We start from the raw sequence: 17,078 nt of genomic DNA on the forward strand, positions 1-17,078 counted from the left end.
ACACCCACATTCCAAATTTTGGGACAACGCCCGTAACATCAAAGTTATAGGCACAGTAAAAATTTACGTGGAAACTATTTACATTGAGGTAAACACACCACTTCAAGGTATTTTTCGCCCTTTGAAATTTATATCTTTATTCTGCTTTCCTACTTGGCACCTACCACAGAAAAAAACGAAACCTAGAAGACGCCCTATTAGAACGGGACAGAAAAAAACTCTGTTTGCTGTAGAACAGTGGGCTTTAAACTGTGGACTTACAACTGTTGCAAAACTACAACTCCCAGCATGCCCGGACAGCCGTTGGCTGTCCGGGCATGCTGGGATTTGTAGTTTTGCAACAGCTGGAGGTCCAAAGTTTGAAAACCACTGCTGAAGAATAAAGGTCCACTCCATTACAGAACACCTTGTGGGTGTGGGTGGCCGTGTCGGCTACGGAAGGTCATCCCCACTGGCTGTCCGGGCATGATGGGAATTGTAGTTTTGCAACAGCTGGCTGTCCGGGCATGCTGGGAATTATAGTTTTGCAACAGCTGGAGGTCCAAAGTTTTAAATCCACTGCTGAAGAATAAAGGTCCACTCCATTACAGAACACCTTGTGGGTGTGGGTGGCCGTGTCGGCTACGGAAGGTCATCCCCACTGGCTGTCCGGGCATGCTGGGAATTGTAGTTTTGCAACAGCTGGAGGTCCAAAGTTTGAAAACCATTGCTGAAGAATAAAGGTCCACTCCATTACAGAACATCTTGTGGGTGTGGGTGTGGGTGGCCATGTCAGCTACGGAAGGTCATCCCCACTGGCTGTCCGGGCATGCTGGGAATTGTAGTTTTGCAACAGCTGGCTGTCCAGGCAAGCTGGGAATTGTAGTTTTGCAACAGCTGGAGGTCCAAAGTTTGAAAACCACTGCTAAAGAATAAAGGTTGACTCCATTACAGAACCCCTTGTGGGTGTGGGTGGCCGTGTCGGCTATGGAAGGTTATCCCCACTGGCTGTCCAGGCATGCTGGGAATTGTAGTTTTGCAACAGCTAGCTTTCCGGGCATGCTGGGAATTGTAGTTTTGCAACAGCTGGAGGTCCAAAGTTTGAAAACCACTGCTGAAGAATAAAGGTCCACTCCATTACAGAACATCTTGTGGGTGTGGGTGGCCGTGTCAGCTACGGAAGGTCATCCCCACTGGCTGTCCAGGCATGCTGGGAATTGTAGTTTTGCAACAGCTGGCTGTCCGGGCATGCTGGGAATTGTAGTTTTGCAACAGCTGGAGGTCCAAAGTTTGAAAACCACTGCTGTAGAATAAAGGTCCACTCCATTACAGAACCCCTTGTGGGTGTGGGTGGCCGTGTCGGCTACTGAAGGTCATCCCCACTCGTATGAAAGAACCATTCTGCTAAATAAGTGAGGTCACTTTTTAAAAGTTAGGTTCTGCTGGCTTGCCGAAAAAAGTTCTGGTTTTAATGATAGAAAAAGGGCTGATAATTCCATTTCAGTAAAATTAAAGGAGTACTGCCCTGGAAAATATATATATTTAAATCAACTGGTGCCAGAGAGTTAAACAGATTTGTAAATTACTTCTATTAAAAAATCTTAATCCTTCCAGTACTTATTAGCTACTGTTATGATCCACAGGAAGTTCTTTTCTTTTTGAATTTCCTTTCTGCCTGACCACAGTGCTCTCTGCTGACACCTCTGTCCATTTTAGGAACTGTCCAGAGAAGAATAGGTTTTCTATGGGGATTGGCTCCTACTCTGGACAGTTCCTAAAATGGACAGAGGTGGCAACAGAGAGCACTGTGGTCAGGCAGAAAGGAAATTCAAAAAGAAAAGAACTTCCTGTGGATCATAACAGCAGCTGAAGGACTGGAAGGATTAATATTTTTTTAATAGAAGTAATTTTCAAATCTGTTTAACTTTTGGGGACCAGTTGATTTAAAAATAAAATAATAATGGTTTCCAGTGGAGTACCCCTTTAAATGCAAAGTCCTTTTGCTGCCCGTTTATGGCATTTTTTTTGGTCAATATTTGTTTATAAAAATGTCATAGCAACATTTGCTGCAATAAAAAGATCACAAACAAAAAATGTCTAAAAAGAGTTTCAAAGGATACAAAAAAAAATGCTAAAAGAAATGGAAAAATGGGTGATGTTTTCAGTTTTTCTTCATTTTTAGGCTTGAACTATATAAACCAAATACATACGGTATGTACACATCGCCAAAAGATAAAGGGAGAGATTTATCATAACCTGGGCAGAGGAAAAGTTGACCAGTTGCCCATAGCAACCAATCAGATCTCTTCTTTCATTTTTCACAGGCCTCTTTAAAAATGAAAGAAGCGATCTGATTGGTTGCTATGGGCAACTGCACCACTGTTCCTCTAAACCGGTTTTGATAAATCTCCCCCGAAATCTTTGTGGTCTTCTGAAAAGGTGTTTTTTTTTAGAGGTTTCTTATTTTTGGAGGGGGGCAGGGAGGTCTTTGGGGGGTATTTATGAAGCCTTTTACTCTTTTTTTTCATTGGTAATTTTGTTGCATAATTTTGGCACAGTGCCATTTTATATACGTGCATTCCTGTTTTTTGCTGTGACAGACGCGTTTTGAGTTGTGTTTTTGCAGTGGTCATGAATTTATGAAACGGTAACTTTTTTAAAAAGTCGCATACTTTGTCCCTACCCACCTAAAAGGGTACAAATCACCACAAAAAAAACATATTAAATAGGTTACAAAACACACATTACAACTCATCTTTCAAATTCCTCCTTAAAGGGGTACTCCGGTGAAAATATTATTATTATTTTTTTTTAATCAACTGATGCCAGAACGTTAGGCAGATTTGTAAATTACTTCTATTTAAAAATCCTTAAAATCCTTCTACTTAATCCTTCCAGTACTTATCAGCGGCTATATGCTCCACAGGAAGTTATTTTCTTTCTGACTACAGTGCTCTCTGCTGACACCTCTGTCTTTTTCAGGAACTGTCCAGAGCAGGATAGGTTTGCTATGGGGATTTGCTCCTACTCTGGACAGTTCCTGAGACAGACAGAAGTGTCAGCAGAGGTGTCAGACTGAAAATAAATTTAATAAGAAAAGAACTTCCTCTGGAGCATACAGCAGCTGATAAGTACTGGAAGGATTAAGATTTTTTTTATAGAAGTAATATACAAATCTGTTTAACATTCTGGCACCAGTTGATTTAAAAATGTTTTGTTTTTTTAAATCTTTTAAATCTTTAATAGAAGCCTACCACCTTGTTTGATAACAAATAAAAAATGACATTGATATTATTACAGCTAAAAGAAAGAAAATGTGAAATAAAGTACACTCATAATGAAACTACTAACCTGCCTTGGAGTAACACAAAAGGAATCACCTCCGAAATAGCTTCCTGGAACCGTCACCTGAAAGGTGGGTAAATTCACACAGACGATAGTTCTCAAATTGCTCCAATTTTATAGCCTGACGTGCGACTTTACGTAAATGTGGCGCACTTAGTTGAAAAGCAAAGCATAAAAAACATTAGTAAAAAGATTCATACCACAGCAACTCTTTGTAAATACCCCTTTTATCTCTATGCTGGATTAGCTTTGGAGAAACATAGAAAAGGTTCTTTTTTTTTTTTTTTGGGGGGGGGGGGGGGAGGGGATAAAGTATTTGAAGGGAGAAAATAAAGATTGAGGCCTCATAGCCCAATATGTAATGATGTAAATCATCAACAGTAGGGGGCCACATACAGTCAAACTGGCTCACCAGAGGATGCTTTGGTGGGCCCCGGCTCTGACAAAATACAGTGACCCCCCGACCTACGATGGCCCCGACATACGATCATTTCAGCATATGATGGTCTCTCAGAGGCCATTGCATGTTGAAGGCAGCATCAACATACGATGTTTTTATATGTCGGGGCCATCGCATAAACGGCTATCCGGCAGCGCAGACTGCTTCAGCTGCCACTGGATAGCCGTTTACGGTGCCCCGTGTGGTCCGCTGACGGTCACTTACCTGTCCTCGGGGCTCCGGCCCGTCCTCTTCGGGATCCCCTGCATCGTCAGCGCTCTCCATCGTCGTCATCACGTCGCTGCGCACGCCGTCCCGTCATCCAATAGGAGCGGCGTGCGTAGCGACGTGATGGCGGCGACGGAGAGCGAGGATGCCGGGGAAGCAGAGGCCTTGCCGGAGCATCGGGGACACCCCGGGGACACGGCGACAGCGATGGAAGGCGACATCCAGGGAAGCGGCGACGAGCGGTGATGGTCCGGAGCGGCGGGGACAGGTGAGTATAACCTCCAATACCAGTGTTCTTCAACCTGCAGACCTCCAGATATTGCAAAACTACAACTCCCAGCATGCCCGGACAGCCGTTGGCTGTCCGGGCATGCTGGGTGTTGTAGTTTTGCCACATCTGGAGGTCCGCAAGCTGTAGACCACTGTCCTATACTTTACATTGCACGGATCCCTCAACATACGATGGTTTCAACAAACGATGGTCCATTTGGAACGGATTACCCTCGTATGTTGAGGGACCACTGTAATGGGCCCTATAGATCCAGCGGAAGACATTACCACTTGGAGGTGACTTTGGAGACAGTCACTTGTCTCCGGTCTATTTCTTATAGACTTATTAACAAATAACTCATTAGATCCTATTGATGATACATTATATCCTATGTGTACAATAATAACAACAGATAAACATACATTTCCATAATTATCAATTGACAAATACAAATGAAGGATCTCAGTTGACATCTCCTATGAGAGAAGCGGTAATGTGAGTGACATATCTGGGTCCTCCTTCAAGATGCCAAGAGAGATTTCTTCCATCCCTGGAGACGCTCCTGCCTTACTTTGGACACTAGCTGTCTTCATTTCAGATATATCTATTTATGTTGCTGTTTGCTGCATCTCTCGTCTTCCTAGTATTGTCTGCTCTGTATCTGCCGGAGTTATTTATATGAAGAATATTGTTATATTGTTTTGTCTGCTTTGTGAATTGTTCTTGTCTTTGGTTCCATTAAAAACTTCATAGTCTCTATTAAAAGTTGAACGTTCTCTCTCTCTCTCTCTATATATATATGTTTTGTTGAGCAGTCATGTGCCTCCTCCGATTTCTTGTGTCGTATTGCATAATCTGCTTTTGGCATTGATCATCTCGATTTAATGTAAAGTAATCAAAGGAGTTTCCACAGAAAAGACATCGCGGGCATACCGGCGGGCGACCCTTACAGACTGCCAAAAAGCAGTGGGTAACTTAATCTCCGCTTTCTCCAGAGGCAGCTTGTTCAGTACCAAAGTATATAGTACATGCCTCCAGATTGTCCCTTTATTGCACCAGATTGTCCAGCAAAATGAAGCATGGGAATAGTCAACGCAAATTATACTGTGGAATCAGGTGTGTTGATGATGTAACACACGGTTCGTGATGCCAGGGTAACATTAATCCCAACGTTCTAAGGTTTAGATAGCATTCCTGGGCCAAGCGCTGGGACAGAAAACTATCTTTACTGAGGCAGGATAGATGGTAATTCCTTTACACTACAGATTGATGCAGGGGAAGTGCAGAGTGACTGCGTGAAGCCTATTTTCTTGTAGACTGTCTGACTGAAAATTATTGTTCCCCTGGAGCTTTGAGCTTACCACCAGGCTTAAAGGGGTACTCCGCTGCTCAGCGTATGGAACAAACTGTTCCGAACGCTGGAGCCGGCGGCGGGAGCTCATTATGTCATAGCTCCGCCCCCTCATGCCGTCACGTTCCGCCCCCTCAATGCAAGTCTATGGGAGGGGGCGTGACAGCCGTGACTCCCCTCCCATAGACTTGCATTGAGGGGGTGGGGCGTGACATCATGAGGGGCAGGGCTATGACGTCACGAGCTCCCGGCGCCGGCTCCAGCATTCGGAACAGTTTGTTCCATACGCTGACAGCGGAGTACCCCTTTAACTTTCACCTTTGCACAAGTAACTAGATCCTCCCCCTTAAACTACATAAGGACCAAGCTAGGGGCCTCCCATTTGTATCAGGATCACATGGTTCACTCTGCATCATCACTCCTTAAAGACACTTTCAGCATTTATTAAAGGAAAGGTAACAAACATATTATAATCAGCAGACAATAAACAGTGTAGTGGGGCCCAACACAGGCACCTGAGGCAATGTTTACCTGACATGTCCAACTCCTGTACTGGGACACCACAATTCCCTCTCAGACGTTTTGTGGACATATGTGAGTGGATCAGGAGTGGGCTTAGAATGTCCGACAAATATGGACATTCTGTAGATCAAGGGTCTCAAACTGGTGGCCCTCCAGATGTTTCAAAACTTCAACTCCCAGCATTCCCGACAGCCATTAGCATGGTGGGAGTTGAAGTTTTGCAACATCTGGAGGGCTACAGTTTGAGACCCCTGCTGTAGATGATGAGGGCTATGGGGCCAACCGGAGTTACAACCAGATCCTTCAAGCCATATATCACCAATGCCTCTCTCAAAACCATTGAGTGCCTTCTCTAAGACAGTAAAAAACCTAGTTAACACTTTGGGGTTCAGTCTGCTGCAAGCTGAATCTGCATTAGAGGGGTACTCCGGTGCTAAGACATCTTATCCCCTATCCAAAGAATAGGGATAAGATGCCTGATCGTGGGGGTCCCGCCGCTGGGGACCCCCATAATCTTGCACGCAGCACCCTGTTATAATCAGTCCCGGAGCATGTTTGCTCCGGGTCTGATTACTGGCGATCACGGGGGCCGGAGCATTGTGACGTCACGGCCCCGCCCCGTGTGACACCATGCCCCCTCCCATAGGCTTGCATTGTGGGGGTGGAGTGTGACGTTACACGGGGGCGGGGCTGTGACCGCCAGTAATCAAACCTAGAGTGAACACACGGCGGGACCCTGGTGATCAGGCTTCTTATCCGCTATCCTTTGGATAGGGGATAAGACGTCTTAGAGCTGGAGTACCCCTTTAAATTTCCTTGCAGAAATTCTTTAGTGTGGACAGGCCCGTAGATTATGTTTCATATAATCCTATCATGTTATGAGCAAAATTACAAACCATAGTAAATGCGTCAGATAAACTTGTATCAACTCGCATGATATTTAAACCTAAGTTTAATGATGGTTTTGGCTACATATGATCAGATATTGTTTTACTTTCTCATGATTTTCAGAATATGCCTAAGAATTCTAGGACTCTGGACACACCAGAGAGACACCTCAAAATTGAGCGACCCAGGTGGGACTTGAACCCACAATCCCCAGCTCCGGAGGCTGATGCCTTATCCATTAGGCCACTGGGCCTATTCTCTGAATGTTCATTCTTTGCGCGGAAGTCTGCAAGCACTGCATAGCCGTCAATAGTGACGGCTCAGGGTCGCGCGGTCCTATCGCCGCCGTCGGCTGCCAGTCTGAATCTCCGCTCGCGGAATTCTGCGAGCAGAGATTCCGTTTACACTCTGTAGTGTGAACATACCCTAAGGGTATGTTCACACTACAGAGAGTGAACGGAATCTCGGCTCGCAGAATTAAGAGAGCAGAGATTCAGACTGGCAGCCGGCGGCGGCGGTAGGACCACGCAGCACTGCGCCGTCACCATTGACGGCTATGCAGTTCTCGGGGACTTCCGCGCAAAGAATGAACATGTTCTTTCTTTGCGCGGAACAATTTCAGCGGTGGAATTGTCTGCCGCTGAAATTCCGCAGTGTGAACAGGTCGCGTGGAAGACCCATTCACACTGATGGTAATGTTCACTGTGCGGACGTCTGCGGGGATTCCGCAGTGTGAACATACCCTAAAGCAGGCCTCAAAAAGAGAAAAGTCGGGTGGCTAGACTTCAGCGGGGCAATAGAAAGTAAGGAAACCACACAGGGCCTCCAGAAACAAAGCACTGAACAATACCACAAAAACACAAACCACAAAGACAACATATGGGGGGAAGAAACAATTAGGAAAACAAAGGGAGGGAAAAAAAAAGGAGAGTCAGGGAAAGAGAACAGATTAAGGGGGTTGCTGGGCAGAGAAGCGGTCCCAGGGTTCCCACACAGAAAGAAACCGTGGCACAGAATTGTTCAAAGAAGCAGTAAGTGATTCAAGAGAACAGATCTCTGTAATATGGCAATAAGGTCGTCATACGAGGGGGGGGGGGGGCGGGGGGTAGGCCTTTTCCAGCATTTAGCTATCTTAGGAGCTAATACTATATGCATAAAGAGGCGGAAGGGACACATTGTCAAGGCTCCATGGGAAAGATGTAAGAAATATATTAAAGGATTAAGGGGGACCAAGATCCCCAGCTCCGCACTAATAAAATGTTGCACCATCTTCCAATACGGCAGAATGCGAGGGCAAGACCAAAATATGTGAAAGACAGACCCTAAGCCCACTCCACACCGCCAACATTGAGGGGGATAGATGGGTACAATCTATTAAGCAATTCCGGCGTGTGATACCAGCCCATGTGCAGTTTATACTGAGTTTCCTTATAGACGGTGCAAATAGAAGCTTTGGAAGCCCTCTCCCAGATTATTTCCCATTGCGGGAGTGTAATGTTGGCGTTCAGGACCTCCTCCTAGCGACTCATATAACAGTGGGTCGGAGCAGTATCGTCAGGAGGAGCATTGAGGATGGAATAAATATTTGAAAGGAGACCTTTTTCTGTGGTCCACCACGGCACAGTCGTTCAAAGCCCGTTAGCAAGGAAACCACCATGGAACCCAGTTTATAGAACATAAAATGACTACGCTGTAGATAGTGAAGTTGTTGGGACGAGGGAAGGCCATTCCTAAATACCAATTGGTCAAAGGGTAAGAGAGAACGAGAGCGAGGATCCACAACATCCGTCCAACAAAAAAGACCCCTGGAACACCACTCCCCCACCATACTCGAGGACAGGCCAGGCAGAAAGTCAGGATGATAGAGAAAAGATTGAAGAGGGGAGGAGGAAGAGGAAAGATGAAACTTCCTAGAACAATACACCGAAACAAAGCGAGAAAAGGACACAGGACCTAGGAGGGGACCTAAGGGAACAGGAGAAGGAAGAGAAGACCAAAGGAGAGTGTTCGGGTATACCGGGGCTAACAACAATTTTTCCAGTTACATCCATCTGCTGTAAGCTTGATAAGTGGACCAGGCGGCCAGCTGGCGTAAGTGAGCAGCACAATAATATTTAGTGAAATCAGGTACCGCCAGCCCACCAGACGACCGACCAGCCATCATCACAGACATGGGTAGATGGTGCCGTCTGTCATCCCAAATAAAACGGAAAACAGCAGACTGGAAAGAACAGAGAGCAGACAGGGGAACACGGACGGGTAAAGTCTCAAAAAAATACATCAATTTGGGAAGAATAGTCATCTTAACCGCCGCCATACAGCCAAAGAATGAGATGTAGTGAGATCACCATTTCTCCAAAAGGGCCTGAAGATCCCGAAAGAGAGGAGGAAAGTTATCGGCAGAAAGCAAAGAATAGTGGGGAGTAAGCAACACACCTAAGTATTTAGTAGAAGAGGAAGACCATTTAAAAGAGTAGTCTGCACGAAGAAGAGGAAAGACGGAGGGAGGTTCAAGGGCATCGTTTAAGTTTTAGAGAAATTGACTTTCTAACCCGACACTATGCCATAGGAATGCAAAACCCTGTAAAGATTAGGGAGGGAAAGCAAAGGACGGGAGAGAGTGAGGGAATTTTGTATTTTATTATTGTCCTTCGCCTGCCTAATAAAATAACAAAAACTTCTCCTTCCTCTTAGTCTCCCCAACCCCTCTTAGTACCCCCCAACCCCCCCTGGATTTCCTGTACGGGGCCCCGGCTTTGCCATGGCTCTTCCCTTGCAGGAGGCGTGTGGACCGCAGCATAATGCCACGGCCGACACCCCCCTCCATGTATCTCTATTGTAGAGGCGGAGATGCATTGTTCATGCATCGCCGCTTCTCCCATATATAGGGCATAAATTATCTATGGCTGCAGTACTCCTTTAACCCTTTAAATGCAGTGACCTATGCCAATCACTGTGTATAAAGGGAAAATGGAGGTATAGGCTCATTGGACCCCCCCAGTGTGATTGCGGTCTAGGCAGTGGCCAGAGGTCTCTTACACTCCTCTGTGCTACAGGATAACCAATCTTCCTGTGCAGGCTGTCTAGGCAGGTTGTACAAGAAAATCGCTAATAGAACTAAACATTACTATGTTTGTACATAGTACTGAACAGTACATAGCAATCTAATGATTGCATATCATAGTTAAAAGTGTAAGATAAATGATAAAAAAAAGTTCTAAAAAATATATAAAAGCATACTTACAAGTCAAAAAGTTAGTACAATCTTAGGAAATCTATGTAAATTTAGGTAACATTTTAATTGTATTGACCCACAGAATAAAGATTGCATTTCAGTTTTACTGTGCCCTGTGTAACAACAAAACCACCCAAAAGTTTCAAAATTGCATTCTTTCCAACACCACAAAAAAAAAAACTTGGTCCCGCAAAAAGCAAGCCCTCAAATGGGTCTGTCAATGGAAAAATAAAAGGCGAGGAGGAAAAAAAAGCAAAAATTATAAATTTTGTCCTCAAACAGGGAGCCTTCTTTCACTGTCCAGGAATGTTTGGGAAACACTGATATAGAGTACAGTCCTTAAACACAAAGGTGCCTGGCACTGCTGTGTAGCCATCCACTAAACCGCTAACGCTGCACTCTGTCAGACCTTCCCGATGCTCACATCAGGTAAGTGTAATGGCAAGTCCACAATAAGCAAAGAAGAAATGGAGCACTCACCAGGTCTTGAAGGACCATTCAAGCTTCTTTATTTCATCTTCACATAAACACGAAAGGGAGAGCGGACAGTACAAACAGGTGGGGGAGAGGATAAGGGCGGTGGTCCATATTCGCACGCGTAGCACTTTGTCAGGCCCTTTTGTGTTTATGTGTTGTCAAGCAAGATTAAATAAAGAAGCTTGAATGGTCCTTCAAGACCTGGCGAGTGCTCCATTTCTTCTTTGCTTACTGTGGACTGATATAAAGTATTGCTTACTAGGACTCTGGACACACCATGACACTTTAAAATGACCGACCCAGGTGGGACTTGAACCCACAATCCCCAGCTCCGGAGGCTGATGCCTTATCCATTAGGCCACTGAGCCTGTACTTTAGACATTGCTTGGTCATTATAAGCTATCATTATGAAAATAGTTGTGAAGACAAAGGGGAACATAAGAGATGTGGAGATGCATTCAGGAAGCTTCCCAGAAATTGCAAAGTGCCAATATTTGCGGTAAAAAATATGCATTTCGAATATTCGCGCTCAACACTATTCCTAAACAATGTAAATATTCCACTTCTACTCCATGCTCTCATAGACACTAATGTTACTAATGCCATCAAGACCCTTAAAGGGGTTATCCATTGTTAGATTTAAAAAAAAACTGCCCTTACCTGTCACTGCTCTCCGGTATCTCTGTCATGCCTCCACTATCCTCTTCCTGATTGCCGGGGATCGACAAGTCAGACTGTAGCTCAGCTAATCACAGACCACAGCAGTGTCCCGCCTCAGCCAGTGATTGGTTGATCATCAGTGTGATGTATTGGGCCCGACAACTAGGAAGAAGATTGCAGTGGAGACCAGGGCAGCAACACCAGAGGTAAGGCACCGGGGGAGCTGCTGGAGTTAAGTCCAGGTTTTTTGTTTTTAAGCCATCAGCCTGGACGGGCACAGATGGTTTGAGTGCCAAGCACTATAAAATCTATACCTTTATCCTTATCCCCTATCCTACTAGGTTTTTAAAAAATACACCTACTACTTAGTGCTGGGCAGTATACCGATTCTTACCGAATACCGATTTTTTTTTCCTGCACGATCTTAATTTTTCCCATACCCCAATACCGGATGGACACCCGACCTCCCCCCCCCCCTCGAATGAATGAATTATCAGCCGCAGCGGGCTGTCCCTAATCATATGTGACCCGCTGCTGTTCTGCTTCTCTTCCCCTCCGCAATGAATTATCAGCCCAACGCTGCGCTGTAACTAATCAGATGTCACCCGCGAGTGCTGCTTCTCCCCCACCCACCCCACCCCCCACAAATAATTATCAGCCGCTGCGCTGTACTGTACTATCCTGTGCCCGGGCTGCAAAAAATAAACAAAATAAACTTTAACTCATCTTCCAACGTTCCCCGTTACCGGCCTCACGGTCTCTCCACTGCGGTCCTGGGGATGGGATGTTCCACTTCGGCCGGTGATAGGCTGAGCCCACTGTCATGTAAGGAGCCGGCCTGAGCTTCTTACATGACAGTGCGCTCAGCCTATCACCGGCCGAGGGGGGACATCGCTGCGGCCGGTAATAGGCTGATGGCTCTGTGATGTTCCCATCCCCAGGACCGCAGCGGAGGGACCGTGAGGCCAGTAATGGTGAATGTTGGAAGGTGAGTTAAAGTTCATTTTGTTTATTTTTGCAGCCCGCGCACAGGATAGTACAGTACAGCAGCTAATAATTATTTGTGGGGCGGAGAGAAGCAGCGCTCGCGGGTGACATATGATTAGTTCCCCGATGTGGGGGACAGCGCGCAGCACTGGGCTGATAAACAGGGGGGGCGGGGGGAGAGAATCAACGCCCATGGGTCACATGATTGGGGGGGGGGGGGAAATACCATTAAATACCGTGGAACCGCCATAACTTACAAAAATACTGTGATACACATTTTTGGTCATACCGCCCAGCTCTGCAACTACTACTTCCAACCCTTCCTCTCTTTTGGCAGTGATCTCGATGATCCCTGAACCCTATTTACCGACCCATCTCACTTACTTGCATTAACTTCAAAATCCTTGCCAAAAATTCTAGCGTGTTGACTAAACCAAGAGTTAGGTAAGCTGGTAGGGAAAGCTCAAGTAGGGTTTACCCTTTGCCAGCAGGAGGCTGATATGAGTTGCCCACCTCATGGAACACCTGCCATCTTCCTACTATGCTCCTGTAAAGGCAATTAGACTCTGTAGGTTTCATACTTCACCTGGGGTTTTCATCTATTCACGTAGGTCACTTGGGTTCAGAACTTTAGTTCAGAGTACTTGTTAACCCCTTGAAGCAGAAAGAATACCAGGCCTGGACCACAGGGCAGCAATTCCAGTGGCACTTGGGACACAGTGGTAGGTTAGTCAAGGTATATTGTTTTAACCCCAAGATCCCAGCCCATTTTGGCCTGAAAGGGGTACTCCGCCCCTAGACATCTTATCCCCTATCCAATCTCTCCTGCAGCTCCCACATGTCATCAGCTGCACGGAGCGAAGATCACTCCATGCTGATGACTCACGATATAGGCGCCAGAGTATTGTGACGTCATGGCCACGCCCCCCTTGTGACATCACGCCCCACCCCCTCAATGCAAGCTTATGGGAGGGGGGCCCTGTATTGTGAGTCATCAGCATGGAGCGATCTTTGAAGTGGGTGCTGCAGGAGAGATTGCGGGGGTCCCCAGCAGTGGGAACCGCATGATCAGACATCTTATCCCCTATCCTTTGGACAGGTGATATGATGTCCAGGGGCGGAGTACCCCTTTAAGGACCAAGCCAATTTTGTTTTTGTATTTTTGTTATTTTCCTTCTTGGCTCTATTCTGACCCCTATAACTTTTCCATTTATCCACATCCGGGGCTGTATGAGGGCTCATGTTTTGCACAGTGATCTGTAGTTTTTATCAGTACCACTTTTGCGCATACGTGACTTTTTGATCACTTTTATTACATTTTTCTGTGAGGTGATGTGACCAAAAAGCAAACATTTTAGACTTTTTTTGACCAGTTACGCACGCGGCTATACTGCAGCAAAACTTTATATTTTCCCCAATAGGGGACTTTACAAAGCAAACATTAGATTGCTATTACTGATCAGTACTATGCATATGCATAGCACTGATCAGTAACATCGGTGATCTATTGCTCTGGTCTATTATAAGGCAAACCAGAGCAGCAGATCAACGAGGGGACCTGACGGAAATTCTGACTGTTCGATTCCCTGCGATTTTGCCACAAGTGGTCAGATCAGTCACGTGCAGCAACGCTGATGACGCAGATACCTTGATTGGTATTGATCACAGCATCTGAGGGGTTAATGGTGGACATCAGCACGATTGCTGATTTCCTGAACTCACTTCATGTACAGAACATAAATGTACATCCCAGGGCGTTAAGTGCCAGCGCATCAAGACATACGTTCCAGTCCATTATCCTTAATGGGTTAACAATGGCATTCTGGGGGATATTTTTTTTTTAAGTAAATGAGACAACCGCTTTAAATTGGGTTAACTCCCCCCTCCACCTTTGTTGAAGGGGTACTCCGCTGTTCAGTGTTTGGAACAAACTGTTCTGAATGCTGGAGCCAGCAGCTTGTGATGTCATAGCCCCGCCCCCTCATGACATCACAGCCCCCCTCAATGCAAGTCTATGGGAGGGAGTGTGACGGCTGAGTGAGACTTGCATTGAGGAGGCGTGGTGTGACGCCATGAGGGGGCGGTGCTATGACATCACGAGCTGCGTTCGGAACAGTTTGATCCAAACGCTGAGCAGCCGAGTACCCCTTTGAGTTACACATCCAGCCCATTCCACATCGCTCAAGGGGAATCTTACTTGCTATGTACATTTATAAAACCCCAACATTCTCGGTGTTGAACTGGTCCCAGTTTATCACAAATTCACTAGTTTTTCATGATATGTCTCGGGATCTTTTGATATTGAATTTGTAGAATCAGGCTTGTGATGTATATAATAGGACTTTTTACACACCAGTACATTTTAAAACTGAACGACCCAGGTGGGACTCGAACCCACAATCCCCAGCTCCGGAGGCTGATGCCTTATCCATTAGGCCACTGGGCCTGTATTCTTTAGCTGTTTCCTAACACGTTTACTGCTGCTCTTCTAAGTAAAATCGTTTTGAAGATAAATGTTCATGTCAATACAAATCAAAAGAAAAGACCCAGAAATGTATTTTTAACATAAATGTATCATGGTAACATACACCAGGACATATTTTATTACATTCTGTATAACATCATTACCAAATTTATGTCATCACCTATGGGTAATGTGGATGACTATAGAAGCCTTAAAGGAGAAGGCTCATGGAAAACTTAAAGGGGTACTCCAGCGCATAGACATCTTATCCCCTATCCAAAGGATAGGGGATAAGATGCCTGATTGCGGGGGTCCTGCTGCTGGGGACCCCCATGATCTTGCACGCAGCACCCCGTTAAAATCAGTCCCCAGATCACAGGGCTGGAGCGGAACGTAAAGGCTCCGCCCTGTATGACGTCACGCTCCGCCCACTCAATGCAAGCCTATGTGAGGGGGCGTGACAGCTGTCACACCCCCTCCCATAGGCTTGCATTGAGGGGGGCGGAGCGTGACATCACACGGGGCAGAGCTGTGACATCACAACGCTCCGGCCCCGTGATTGACAGTAATCAGACCCGGAGCGAACACGCTCTGGGGACTGATTTTAACGGGGTGCTGCGTGCAAGATCATGGGGGTCCCCAGTGATCAGGCATCTTATCCCCTATCCTTTGGATAGGGGATAAGATGTCTAAGCGCCGGAGTACCCCTTTAAGTTTTAGATCGCGTGGGTTCCGAGTGCTGTGCCCTCTCGATCCTCTGTATGGAGCCCCGGCTCTTTCATGGAGCGGGGCATCACGACCCCCGCCCCCTATATCTATCCCATCTATATATATATATATATATATATATATATATATATATCTCTATGGGAGAGCCATTCGGCTATCTTCGGGCTCTCCCATGAAGATATCCCCTATCCTATAAGGTTTTTATCCATGAGATATCTACTTTAAAAGGGGTTGTCTGGTGGAATTTGTTATTTTATTCTAGTACTGGCCGCAGTCTTCCTTAAAGGGATACTCCGCTGCTCAGCATTTGGAACAAACTGTTCCGAACGCTGGAGCCGGGAACTCGTGACGTCATAGCCCCGCCTTCTCATTACATCACACCCCGCCCCCTCAATGCAAGTCTATGGGAGGGGGCGTGACGGCTGTCATGCCCCCTTCCATAGACTTGCATTGAGGGGGCGATGTGTGATGGCATGAGGGGCCGGGGCTATGACTTCACAAGCTCCCGGCTCTGGCTCTAGCGTTCGGAACAGTTTGTTCCAAATGCTGAGCAGCGGAGTATCCCTTTAATTCACCTTTCTCTGCTCCCTTGTAGCAAGCGCTCTGTCTGCGGCCGGTGCCACTGCCTTCCGCCGAGCTGCAGACCGCAGCATCTACAGGTGAGGAAGCTGACAAGAGCCACTCACCAATCACTGATCGAGGCAGGACAGCTGGTGGCTCATAGTTTGGGAAACACCGATATAGAGTATTATTTACATTATATTTACTAAGACTCTGGACACACCAGCAAACACTTTAAGGTCACACATAGCTCATCTGCAGCGTATTTGACCCTGCGGATGCACTACTGACCGCCCTTGGGGCAGGCTGCTACTTTGCCTGGGTGTCCCGCTGCTCATGGCAGCAATATGCTGCTATGAACAGACCCAGAGCGATCCGTGAGATGCTTGTGTGCCTGCACAGTGTAATCAGACATCACAGTTGCCCCCTAGGCTAGGCTGAGCAGCTGTGATGTCTGTTGCGAAGACTCGCAGCTCAGTCTGTGTCTGCTTGTACTGGTGTATTGCTGCTACACAGGCAAAGTAGGAGGCTGAACTCTAGGGGCAGTCAGTCCGCAGCATTAAATACCCTGCAGATGCGCTACGTGTGACCTTACCCTAAAGTTGAACGACCAGGTGGGACTCAAACCCACAATCACCAGTAGTGATGAGTGGCAAGGGCCATATTTTGTGAATATATGGACGAATAGTCGTCCTATGGCCAACAATTATCATTGTCTTTAGACAGTTTTTGTGTCTAGAAAAAGCGCAAAAAAGGCGCAAGCAGGGTTTATTTGCGCCTTTTTTGGACATTTTGGTTTACACACTTCTGCTGATTTTGAGTTGCAATCCACTTATTTTGGCAATACATATGGAAGGGTTTTATCAACTGTGCCTTTTTGTGAAATGGCGCAAAAAAGGCGCAAAGCCACTGAAAAGTCTCTAAAACTACACCAGCCCAGAC

The 17,078-nt window shown here is 46.2% G+C and overlaps 3 non-coding genes across 3 annotated transcripts; all 3 read right to left on the reverse strand.

The window, feature by feature from the left end:
* Positions 1-7,203: 7,203 nt before the first annotated feature.
* TRNAR-CCG (transfer RNA arginine (anticodon CCG)) lies at positions 7,204-7,276 on the reverse strand. Its single transcript has one exon. It is a non-coding gene; the product is annotated as a tRNA-Arg (tRNA).
* A 3,754-nt stretch (positions 7,277-11,030) lies between these two features.
* Positions 11,031-11,103, reverse strand: TRNAR-CCG (transfer RNA arginine (anticodon CCG)). Its single transcript has one exon. It is a non-coding gene; the product is annotated as a tRNA-Arg (tRNA).
* Positions 11,104-14,755: 3,652 nt separating this feature from the next.
* Positions 14,756-14,828, reverse strand: TRNAR-CCG (transfer RNA arginine (anticodon CCG)). The gene has a single exon. It is a non-coding gene; the product is annotated as a tRNA-Arg (tRNA).
* Between the last annotated feature and the right edge of the window lie 2,250 nt (positions 14,829-17,078).

Source organism: Hyla sarda, chromosome 10 (genome assembly GCF_029499605.1).
Source record: "Hyla sarda isolate aHylSar1 chromosome 10, aHylSar1.hap1, whole genome shotgun sequence".
NCBI classification, from domain to species: Eukaryota; Metazoa; Chordata; class Amphibia; order Anura; family Hylidae; genus Hyla; species Hyla sarda.